The sequence below is a fragment of the Podarcis muralis genome, chromosome Z (assembly GCF_964188315.1).
Source record: "Podarcis muralis chromosome Z, rPodMur119.hap1.1, whole genome shotgun sequence".
NCBI lineage: Eukaryota > Metazoa > Chordata > Lepidosauria > Squamata > Lacertidae > Podarcis > Podarcis muralis.
This window is the reverse complement of record NC_135673.1, coordinates 22,409,342-22,421,670: the sequence shown is the minus strand read 5'-3', so window position 1 is coordinate 22,421,670 and position 12,329 is coordinate 22,409,342. Positions and strand designations below refer to the sequence as shown.

Genomic DNA, 12,329 nt, shown 5'->3' with positions numbered 1-12,329 from the left:
CATGTGAAAATATGTAGAAACTGTAAAAGAAAGTATGAAAGGATATTGTTTGGAGGATCTGCTTACTCAGAGTGCATTAAGAATGTGTCGATAATGTTTGTGCAGGAAAAGCTCAGTCTTGAGCTAGGCTGAGAGAGAGGAGGCATACAGCTCACATAATGCAGGCATGCTTTTCCTCTCCAAATATGACTTAATTCAGTCCCTCCAAGTGTCCCTATTTTCCAGGGATGTCCCTGATTTAGAGAAGCCATCCCAATTTCTGATTTGATCCTGGAATATCCCGCTTTTCCTTAGGACGTCCCTATTTTCATTGGAAAATTGTTGGAGGGTAAGGAGTAATGTGACACCCCCCCCCCCAGTTTTTTTGAATTAATGTTTCATTATGTTTTTATATATGTTGGAAGCTGCCCAGAGTGGCTGGAGCAACCCAGTAAGGTGTGTAGGGTATAAATAGTAAAATTATCATTATGGAATGGAACGTCCCTATTTTCATCAGAGAAATATTGGAGGATATGCTTATTTTGATGCATTTATTTAAGGTATGCATTTATATAAAGATAAAGGGACCCCTGACCATTAGGTCCAGTCGTGACCGACTCTGGGGTTGCGGCGCCCAAGCTACTTGGCGATTCATGAGTTGCCAAGCTACTGCAACCTCTTCTTCCTTTGCAATTCTCACAAAACTTTTCATGAAGCAGCCATAGCTTGGCTGGAGAACAAACATTTTGCACCTAGTAAGGTAAAGGTAAAGGGACCCCTGACCATTAGGTCCAGTCGTGGCCAACTCTGAGGTTGCGGCGCTCATCTCGCTTTATTGGCTGAGGGAGCTGGCGTACAGCTTGCAGGTCATGTGGCCAGCATGACTAAGCCGCTTCTGGCGAACCAGAGCAGCGCACGGAAACGCCGTTTACCTTCCCGCCGGAGCGGTACCTATTTATCTACTTGCACTTTGATGTGATTTCAAACTGCTAGGTTGGCAGGAGCAGGGACCGAGCAACGGGAGCTCACCCCGTCACGGGGATTTGAACTGCCGAGCTTCCGATCGGCAACTTCTAGGTTCTGTGGTTTAACCCACAGTGCCACCCACGTCCCATGAATTTATATAAGGCTGTGTAATTTATAGGCTTGTGAACTCTACTTCTGTAGGTTCCCCAGTAGCCAGTTTTATGACCAAGTAAAGTTGTGTTAAATATCACTATGATGTGGTTATTGAAGAAATCCACCACATTACACAGCCTAACATCAGTTGATTTACATACAGCAGCAAGTTTTAAGTGAAAACTCCTAATTGCCTCTTCCTATATTTCCACTACTACCGTTAGTCCAAGCATCAGTTTATATCACAAAGAAACTATACAGGAACAAAACGACATTCTAGAGCGGGGGGCGGGGGGCTGGATTGAGTGGGGAGGACAGACCAATTCTGTACTCCTTACAGTTTTTGCATTTATTCATACCCTCTCTGACTTCATATTGAATAAAGAGAAGCCACACTAAGCATGAAATTAATCAAATAAAGAGTAGGCTGCAGGCTCTCCTGTAGAAGCCTCTACAGAGTCATCTCCCCTGTTGCGATCTCAGATTATATTTGCTCCTTGCACATTAGGCAATGCAGTCTTTTCATCCTTATGCTGCCGCTGCTGTCCTGCTTTACCTCTATGCAAACCCTTTTCACCCACTAGCCCATTCTACAGCCATTATTGATTTTGATGCACCCTCAATGGTTTTCAGGCAGCAACAGAGCCTCATGGCAAATGCAGGTTTATTAAGAGCTTTATGGGGAGAATTTGATGGGAATGCTGAAGAAAAGGAGTCAGGTCTTTGAGCTGCTAAAGCACAATTCTTACCAAAGCTAAGTGAAGAGGATGTCTTCTGTTATGCAACAGAAGATTTGTGGTGCATAGGAAAAATGAACTCCAGAAGAATCATCATAATCTGTATCAATAAATTAATGGCACAAGCACATTTGCAAGTTTTTATCTGTTTTTAGCTTATTACTATTTTAACTTTCTGAAAATGTTAAGTTCTTGTTGCTAATTCTTCTTATTGATAATTCTATTCATCTATCTTTTTTTGTAAAACCACTTTGAGGTTATGGGTTGTTCCTATTTGTTTTTTTACAATACAATGAAGCAGTGCATATGTTTTATTAAATAAAACTTCCTGTCTATATTTTAATACTGCAAGAACAGCAGAGCTGCCTTATAAATGTTGCCTCTGACTCAGGATGCAGCTTCTGACTATGGGGTAAGGTGAGGTGCTACCCCTTCACAGCCCCTCTCCCTGTCCTGCCAAGGTACTTGAGCTCGGGTTTCATTTTCTGCCAAACTCTTTAAGGCACAAATCTGAGTGATCCATAAGCAAGTCAAGGGTTAAAGGCACAGCAGGGAACTGCATGGCTAAGCACGAGCTGAGGCGCTGATCCAAGAACCTAATGCCTCCTGCCTCTTTCTTTTGGAGGAACAGTTGGACGGAAGCCTTAACATGGCAAATGACAGGCATTTGTGCTCTGGGTAAGTAAACAGGAGTTTCTACTAGTGAGCAGGGTCTGCTGATATTGAATGTACATGAATCTTTTTGATAAAAGCTGCATAGATCACGAGAACAGGGTGTAATTCCACAGTCAGCAATGAATCTCACTGGGTAACTTTGAACCAGTGACTCACTCTCAGACTAACACACCTCACAAGGTGGTTGTGAGGATAAAACAGAGAGAAGAACTATGTGTGTCACATTGAGCTCTGGGGGAAAGTTGAGATATAAATGCACTAAGCAAGTAAACCAAAAGAAAATGGCAATCATTGCCACTCTCTTCCCCCTAAGATTCTGAACTTCAATTTTGTGAGTAGTGCCAGGGATCACTTACATGCTAAGCAACACAACATCTGGAGAGCTATAGGTTTTCCTCATCACACTTGGGTTAATGCTGCTTTCTAATATATACACAGAAGCATACATAGCTCATTGAGGAGGGAGTCAAACAGATATTAGCTAATTGCTACTTATACCTGTCAGGCAACATGAGAGCAATGCCTATTGTTATAAAACGATAAAACTCTAAATTATGAAACTACATCAAGAATCTGAAAGCAACATTAAGAAATGCATGCGGTCATGAGTGAGTGTGTACAGGTCAAAAACAGAGAACATAGACGTATTTTCTCTGGCTCCTTCAACCTTGCTGAACAGTGGCACTGGATGTTTATCAGCAAAAGACAATAGAAAATACTCAGTTTCCACCAGGGTGGAATTTTCTGAATGATTTTCAAATGCAACTGTTGAATCACCAAGTACTTCTCTGCATTGCCCCCCCCCCCCCCGTCACCATTGCATTCAGCACAAAGACACAACTTTCAATATGAGGGTCTTCATTCTGAATCCTCAGATGCAGCATCCTTACACAGAAAGAGCCCTTGGGCAGCAAACTCCTCAGGAGACCATGAGGAACTTTCTCCAAAGAAGCTTAAACCCTGCTGCCTAGAAGTAGCCTAAGGCTACTGGAAAAGGTGCTGGTTTCCAAGTGCTCAGGTGCCACACTAAGTGGGTCTGGCAAACAGTCATCACTACTCTTGCTAATTTAGAGCTCTGCTAGTTGTCCCATGACCCTGCTTGGGGCAATCTGTTCTTCCTACCCACTAGTAGAGGAAGAGGGTGACGGGGGGAGCGCATCACCCCTGGCAGTGCGATCCCGGTAGGGTGCCATTGTGGCTGGCCCCCGCAGCCGGCACGCCATGCCCCCAGGATGCGCACCACACCCCTGTGAGCAGTGTGCCACGCCCCTAGGACATGCGCCAGCCACGCCCCCGTCTGCTCTCCGCCCCCGGTGCCGGAGCATGAAGCTCCACCACTGTTCCTACCCCCATTAAATGACACTTGTCCAAGGTCCTGCCCTTCCCCGAGATTAATTTTCCATTTGCTGCAACATCATCTCACCTTAGTGGAAAATGTCACCATGGATCAGGGCAGTCTGACACTATATTTATTTGACGCAACACGAATGCATGTTGATGCATGTATATACCCCAAAAACTGCTTAGAGAGGTTTTGCTTTGTTTACAATCCAGTGGCATATAAAATTCATTATATATATACATAAGCAAACATTTCCATTCTCTGGTTATAAGATTATTGGGGGGGTGGGCATAACTGGAATGAGAGAGTCTGTGCCCTCATTAAGAAACACCAGTCTGGCTTCATATCACATGCAGACATATCTAGGACTGAACTCAGTGGGACCCCACTATAGCATTAATGCAAATTGGGGTGAGCCGCATTCTGAGTAATGTTCCCACCTGGCAAGTGAGCTGGTAGCCCTTACTATCTGATGCTCAATTTGGTACATGCATATTGTTGTTGTTGTTGTTTAGTCGTTTAGTCATGTCCGACTCTTCGTGACCCCATGGACCAGAGCACGCCAGGCACCTCTGTCCTCCACTACCTCCCGCAGTTTGGTCAAACTCATGCTGGTAACCTCGAAAACACTATCCAACCATCTTGTCCTCTGTCGTCCCCTTCTCCTTGTGCCCTCCATCTTTCCCAGCATCTGTGTGTGTGTGTGTGTGTGTGTGTGTGTGTGTGTGTGTGTGTGTATATATACATATACATATACATACACACACACACTATATATATGTACACACACACACACACACAGTGGTACCTCGTGTTACAAACCCTCCAGGTTACAAACTCCGCTAACCCGGAAGTAGTTACCTTGGGTTGCGAACTTTGCCCCAGGATGAGAATGGAAATTGTGCGCCAGCGACACAGCAGCAGCAGCAGGCCCCATTAGTGAAAGCGCACCTCAGGTTAAGAATGGTTTTGGGTTAAGAACAGACCTCTGGAGCGAATTAAGTTCATAACCTGAGGTACCACTATGTGCGTGTGTGTGTCTCCCTGGAGGTAATGCGGGGCTATTGGGTCTTTGGTCCCTGCTTTCTGGGCTGCAGTTTTTAGGTAAATAGGCACCGTTATTCGTAACTTAGTCCAGCCAGATCTGGCTCTGTGCCCTGCTCCCTACATTTAAAAGCAATGACGCCTCAATAACCTCTGTCCTTTACCTTGTGGTGGCAGCCTGACCTGATAGAGCCCAAGGATAGAAAGATGGTTCAAATTTCCAAATAAATAATGAGCTTTAAAAGGTTGCGAAGGTGGTTGTTATGGAAAAGCTTACGCATCCTGTGGGGTACTGCAGAGCCTGGGGATTAGGCAGGTGTTTGGGTGGTATCTCTATGACCTATCTCAATAATTGTCCGCATCTCAATATAGTCTCAGAATAAGCACTGATTCATCTGGTATAAGCTTCAACCAGAATTTTCCGGATTTGTTTTCCTCATCCATGGTTTGCCTAGTTTGCCTATATTTCCCCCTTGCAATTAGATCTTAGTGCACTTTCATTGAAAAATAAATAAATGTGCCTTATATTCAGTACTTCAATGTCTATATTTATGCTATTTTTTCAACATATACTTAACAAGTCTATGTTGTGCATTTTTGGTTTCGCTTACCCCCCCCCCCCTTTCCTTTCCTTTCTTTTTTAAACAAAAAATAAAATCTCAGCATTTGAAATGCAGGTGCCTCAGGCTTGCTGGGATCTCCAAGTTGTTTTGATTTTAGAACATAGAACATATCAAAATATGAAATAAACTCTCAGATGCAAAATGTCCTTCATTTGTGGCTGTGGGATAAATCAGCCTAATATAACCAACATGTTGAAGACTAATTAATGCATGAGGGGGTTAAGACCATAGAGTGAGCTGTCCAGCCAGCTTAGCTTGGTCATTCCCCCTCACCTTGGAAGGAAGGGCTACCAAACTCTTTGTTCTCTCACTTCCACCATGTGAACCCTACTACTAAGTAAATCATTTTTAACCTACCAAACATGTGGTCTCTTCCTATGCTAAGGGAAGTGGGGAGCTTTGAAAGCAATTAAAGAGAGAATATTTTAAAAGTCTAAGAGCTGTTATTGCCACACTTTACTTAGCTGCATGTTTGGTGATTTTAAATCACTGCTGGGTTCTCACCCCAAACATGACTTGTCCCAAACTTGGATCTTGGCATCTAGGGGATTCCTTTTATTTTGCCATATCTATTTTTCCTTTTAGTAAATTAACCAACAGTAACATGGGAACAATAAAAGTAGCTGACCTGCCATGCAGGGTGATTGCAGGCGTTGCTGACATAATATTTATATGAAACATTTCTAGCACTTGAAATTTGCTACATAAGCCATAAATACTGTATTATCCATATAGTATTTTTCCCAGGGGCACAAAGGGTTCCACAGACATTATCTTAGGCATTGTTGCAAGAACCTTAGGCTGCAAATGCAAAATATGAACCAATCTATATCGGTATTTCATTATTAATTTGATTTCTTATCTGTTCTCCACCATAAGGTCCCAGGGCAGGTTACAGCAATTTAAAAATACAATATTAAAATAAGTTTTTAATATGAGAACAAAAGTGTGCTCATTCTGCCAATCAGCTGCCATTTTATGTCCCCTGGTATGGCAGTGCTTTAAGAACTTGTCACGCCTTCCATCTGCAACAGATTGTATGAGAGGCTGAAGAAAATTAACATTGCAACAATCAAATCTCTTTGCTAATCTTGAGAGCCTTTCAAAAGAAACAGAGCGCAAGTCTTAGACTGGTGGATGCTCTGCACCACACTCCAATGGAGGAAGCGGCTTTCTACTGAGTCAGACCACTACTCCATTCAGTTTGGTGTTGTCTGCACTAACTGGCAGGGTTTCATGCAGGAGACAAACCCAACCCTACCTGCCGATGCAAGTTGTGGACCGAACCTGTGGCCTTCAGCATGTGAAGCAGATGCTTTACCGCTAAGCTTGCCCCTCAGATGTCCAAAATGACTTTATTTGCCAAGCCCTTAACAAAAAATCAGGTGTCATTAGAGGCAAACCACAGGGGTTGCCACAATCAGATTGGCCAACCTTGCAACTACACACCCTGATCATGTGGCCTCAAATTATTTAAGCTGCTGATGTGATTGTTGTTCCTCTCTTTCTGTGCTTGGCAAAGAAAGGTTTCCACCCTTTTGCCCTCATTCCCAAGCATCATAGTCTGTTTAAGAATACACTTTTGTATGGCAGAGAGGGGGAGGGAAGGGAGAGTGCTGTCACAGCAGGGATTTGGGCAAGAAAAAGAGGTGGTGATCAGAAGCCAAATTGCTGTGATTCACCCAAACAAGTAAGAGAGAGAGAGAGAGGAGGGAGGGAAGGAGGGAGGGAAGGAGTGAAGCTCAGGATGACCAGAATTGGAATAAACCTGTAATATGTCTGCTTCTGTGCCAGGTTCCTGGGTAACTTCTAACCATCAGCATTACAACAGTCTTGTAGCTCACTGGAGCTATAGCCACAGTACATTAGTGGCATCCTCAATGAAGAGAAAGTGCAAAATAATAATAATAATAATAATTTATTATTTATACCCCGCCCATCTGGCTGAGTTTCCCCAGCCACTCTGGGCGGCTCCCAATCAGTGTTTAAAACAGTACAGCGTTACATATTAAAAACTTCCCTGAACAGGGCTGCCTTAAGATGTCTTCTGAATATCAGGTAATTATTTATCTCTTTGACATCTAATGGGAGGGCGTTCCACAGGGCGGGCGCCACTACCGAGAAGGTGTGGACTCTTTTCAGTCCACACTGGAGAATGCATCTTAAGGGAGGGAGGGAGGGATCGAAGGAGAAAATAAGGGCCGTTACGATCTAGTATATCGGGTCCTCCCTTAAAAAGGGCACGTATTGTGGTGAGACCTGCCCACCTCTCCCTATTTTTAGGGTTTTGCGCTTGACCTTGCTATGCCGTTGTGTGTTGTCTGTCATTGGGACAGGGGCATGGCAGGAATCTTCCCCACTTGGCTGACTGGCTGTTGCCATTTGGGTTTCGCCTGCCGCGTAGCAAATCATCACAACTTGTAAGGTTGCGGATAGGCTCTCAGTCAGGTGATAGGGATGGGAGAACGCATGTCCGACTTTCCGCTTATCCAGGTGTTCACCCTTGGCTGACCTGTGCTGGAACCCTGGGTCAGTGCTACCTGCAAGGCAGGGAGCTAGTCAAACCAGAGCCTATGCAACCAGTCACTTTCTGTAATCAATAAAGTTGTGGCCTAAATTCTGCCAAAAACCAAACCAAAAATTTGAGTCAAATGTGGATTTATTTAGGGGGGAGATTTCTGGGTCTGAACACGTAACTAGAGTTTTTCTCAAGTATCTCTTATACAACTATCCGAGCAAAAGTGGAAGAGAAAAACTACCCAAGCCTTCACCAGGGAAACGGGGTTAAAGTAGGTCACTATGCAGTCCCCATTCAATGAGAAGACCCTGCTTTGGAAAAACAACTTAACTACAGGGAAAAGGCATCTCAGCCATGTACTTGAGTGCTTTTATTGAAGAAACAGGTTTAATTAGACCCAGAGTTCATTGGGACACAATTCTGGGTGAGTGCATCTAGGGTTACAGCCTCTGCTGGAAAAACAAGGAAGAAAACATGATCAGGGCTGGCCCTGCCACATACAAGGGTGCAATCACAGAGCAGATTTTGGGATGGCATTACAGGGCAGGAAACAACCCACTATTTATATTTTTAAACCCCATTTGGCTTCCCCATCTCAGGATGCCTCTTACAGTGGTGCCCCGCAAGAAGAATGCCTCGCAAGACGAGAAACTCGCTAGACGAAAGGGTTTTCCGTTTTTTTAGTCGTTCCGCAAGACGAATTTCCCTATGGGCTTGCTTCTTCTTGCGAGTTCTTGCGAGTTTGTTTCCTTTTTCTTAAAGCCGCTAAGCCGTTAATAGCTGCTAAGCCGCTAAGCTGTTAATAGCCGCTAAGCCGCTAATAGCCGTGCTTTGCAAGACGAAAAAACCGCAAGACGAAGAGACTCGCGGAACGGATTAATTTCGTCTTGCAAGGCACCACTGTATTTATAAAGTTTACATACAAATATTTGCATTCCAACTGTAAACCTCTGCACCAAAAGTGGTATATATCGGTAAATAGATTTCACTAACTGCCATTAACCCGCTAATCCAAGTGGCATTTGCAAAAGCACCCTATGCTCAAATGTTGGGATTAAGCAATGTGCAACTAACATGGAGGACGGGGGCAGGAGAGAGATTACACTACACCAAAAATGTGTTTTCCTCAAAAATTTAGCTGGCTGCCACCAGCAATGAGATTCCCACCAGGTACCAGGCAAGCCTGTCTTTCTCACGTTCCCCAAACTTATCCGTATAGCTCAATAATCTTCGAAATTTCTGATAGCTGAGGCACACCCTTTTGTCTGAATCAAAACAGGAGACATAGTTCACTCCCAAAAGTGTGTAAGAGAGTAAGAATGAGCATAGCAGGAGTCCACCAAGCAGCCTACTCTGATTGTGTGATCTGATCTCACACACACACACACACACACACACCTGAAGGAAAGCAGAGCAGAAACAGTTATGCAGACAGAGGTATAACAGGCAGCCTGCTCTGAAGATGGGGACCTTGGACTTAAGAACATAACAGCTGGATGGATCGTTCTGGTGACCCATCTAGTTTAGCATCTTGTTCTCACTGTTGTTGACCAAATGCCTGTGGGAAACCCTCAAGCAATACCAAGCAGAAGAGCCCGCTCCCTTTCTGTGGGTTTCCAGCAACTAATATTCAGAAGCCTTGCTGCTTTCAACTGTGGAGGCAGAACATAGCCATTATGGCTAGTAGCCATCAATAGTCTCTGCCCCATGAATCTGTATAGTCTTCTTTTAAAGCCATCTAGGTTGGTGGCCATCACTGCCTCCTGTGGGACTGAGTTCCACAGATTAACTACAAACTGTGTAAAGATGTATTTCCTTTTATGTTTTCCTGAATCTTCCAACATTCAACAATTCCCTTTCGTTTCTCACAGCTCAGTTTGGGAATAGTCTATCTTGTGGAAAATATGTCTGGCAAACTAACATGAAATAACAGAAAATTGTTTCCTCCCTCCCAGGAATCAAAACAAGCTTAGTCGATCAGTAAGAACACGATGCCACAAAAAGATACATAAATGATATTTTAGTATTGAAATGCATGTTGCAGATGGCACACCAGATGAGGGTCGATTCATTATTCACTCTTGCAATGATGGCATCTCTCATTTTAGCTCTGCTATTTCCTCTCATTTTACTCACAAGCAAAGTCCTATGTTGTCTCCTGACTACGAACCCTGCATGAGCGAACTTTGCTAAAGTGACACTTAATGAATGATGCAGCCATGACTTGGTGTGCACTCTGCAGCATTAGCCAGGATCAGCAATCCTTGCAGTAAACAAGTAAGGGGCCAGTGGCAGAGCAACATCTTGCAGCCAAACAGGGCTAAATGAATACTGGCCAAGAAAAAAACAATATATGTAGTATATCATTAAAATTAATCAGGACAAAAATGATCAAAACAGGCCGCAATCATTATAATCCAAAGTATGAATAAGATGTAAAAGTCAGCATTTGTCTAACTTTCCATCTGATTTCATAAGATTATCAGCATTATTGCTATTAAAAGCATGTATTAGCTGCTTCTCCAATGCTTTCAAAAATGAATTCATTGAAGGCAAACACATTTCAACAGCAGGTCAAAAAAAGGAAAGACAGACAGACAGAAGAACAGCAGGAGCAGCAGCAGCAAAGAACACAAACCACTCAAAACGGAAGGCCAAGAAATGCACTTTGCACGCGTGCACTCACACGCACATGCACACACCCCTCTGGAGAGTCAGAAGAGAGGAAATATGCTCTGCTTAATATTCTCTCTCCCTCGCTCGCTCTCTCTCTCACTCTCGCTCTCTCTTTATATACAGATACTTTTGATATTGCAGGACAGATATAGTTTAACCACCGTCATAATTTCCCTTCCCATTTTTGAAACAACTCTTGTCATAATGTGAAAGACAGTTAATTTGGAAAAATGAGTTGGTTGGATGAAATTAATATGTAGTCCACCAGTGCAAAGACAAGTTAAATTTTGAGAATCCAAGTAAAGTTGCCTGTGTCATTAAAAAAAAAAAAGTTTGTACAGGGCCTGGAAATTTTCATGAATGGTGGTGGTGGTTGGTGGTTGGTGGTTGGTGGTGATGGTGGTGGTGATGACGACGACGATAATGGCAATAAATGAAATGGGCTTGCTATAGTATTGAACCTAAAGACTGCTTCCAAACCTGCCATTTAAGAACCAGCCCATTCCCTTCAATTACAACTTCCTTATTTATATAGGTAGGTGTCACAGGTACAGCACGTAACTGAGCAGTGCATCCTGACCACAAGGGTAGACGTTTTCAACACACTGCTGCAGCAATCATGGAGGCGATGGCAATCACGCCACTCAGAGAGCATATTGTCCACAAAAATGATGTGGATGGGTGGGGAAAATGGATGCTCTGTGCTGCCCTTGGGGTTCCCAGAAACTCTCAGGAGTTTCTTCTTCATATGCAAGGCCTTGCAGAGCTATTTCAGTTGGGTACACATGCTCTCCTTCCTCTTACCTTCTGAAATAATTTCAGCACATTTTTTCTTTCTCTCCACAGTTGCGTCTGCAGACCTCTCTCCTCCCAAGGTTCACTCTCCTGGCGCCCGTCTTTGGGCAGGCAAAGAGAAGAGTGGAAGGATTTTCAGCAACTGACGTAAGGAGGCTGAAGATGACTGTAAAATAAAGGCAAGCAGGTTAGCGCAAAAATGCCCGTGCTCTGCTTACATATCAAGCTAAATTAAATTAGTGGCATCTACATAAGTGCCTCCTACTGTTTTTATTCCTACATACAAATACCGGATCTGTCAACTCAAGTGCAGTTATCATGGAAGCAGCACCAGGGGGGCTGGGGAAGAGGAGAAAAGCCAAAGTAATTTGTAAAATTAAAAAATCCATTAAATAGCAAAAGGATTCCAGAATGTTATCTTGGTTTCGTTCAGGAGGGAAGGTGATCTACCCACAGCATCTGGTGGTCAGAAGCAGCACTGGCTCTGACTGTGGAGGCAGAATATAGCCACCATGGCTAGCAGCCATTGATGTCCAACCCTCTTTTAAAGCCTTCACTGCCTCCTGTGAGTATGAGTTCGACAGTTTAACTATGCACTGCAAGAAGGGTCCATGGAAGAATTCTGTAAGAGTTTGAAGTCCTCTGTCATTCCTTGGGGTGGAATGTATCTTGACTGGGCCAGTAACTTTTGCCCATTATTCTGTTGACTCACAGTTTTATGCCTGTTCAGTGCTGAAGTCATCTATTTTATTATTGAAAGTTATTTCACAGCAAGTGCTGTTCAACAGTGGAATGGACGCTTTCAGAAGGTGACGGGCTCT

General features: G+C 43.7%; 1 protein-coding gene across 5 annotated transcripts in view; it reads right to left on the bottom strand.

Moving 5' to 3' along the window:
* Positions 1–12,329, bottom strand: part of NEXMIF (neurite extension and migration factor) — a 208,571-nt gene that overhangs the window by 44,185 nt on the left and 152,057 nt on the right. For 3 of the 5 annotated variants that reach the window (XM_028715304.2, XM_028715306.2, XM_077922724.1), the window contains one exon: positions 11,518–11,674. The exons of the other annotated variants lie outside the window; for them this stretch is intronic. The gene's annotated coding sequence lies outside the window, so the exon portion shown is untranslated. The remainder of the gene's footprint in view (positions 1–11,517; positions 11,675–12,329) is intronic. 5 annotated transcript variants of the gene reach the window in all.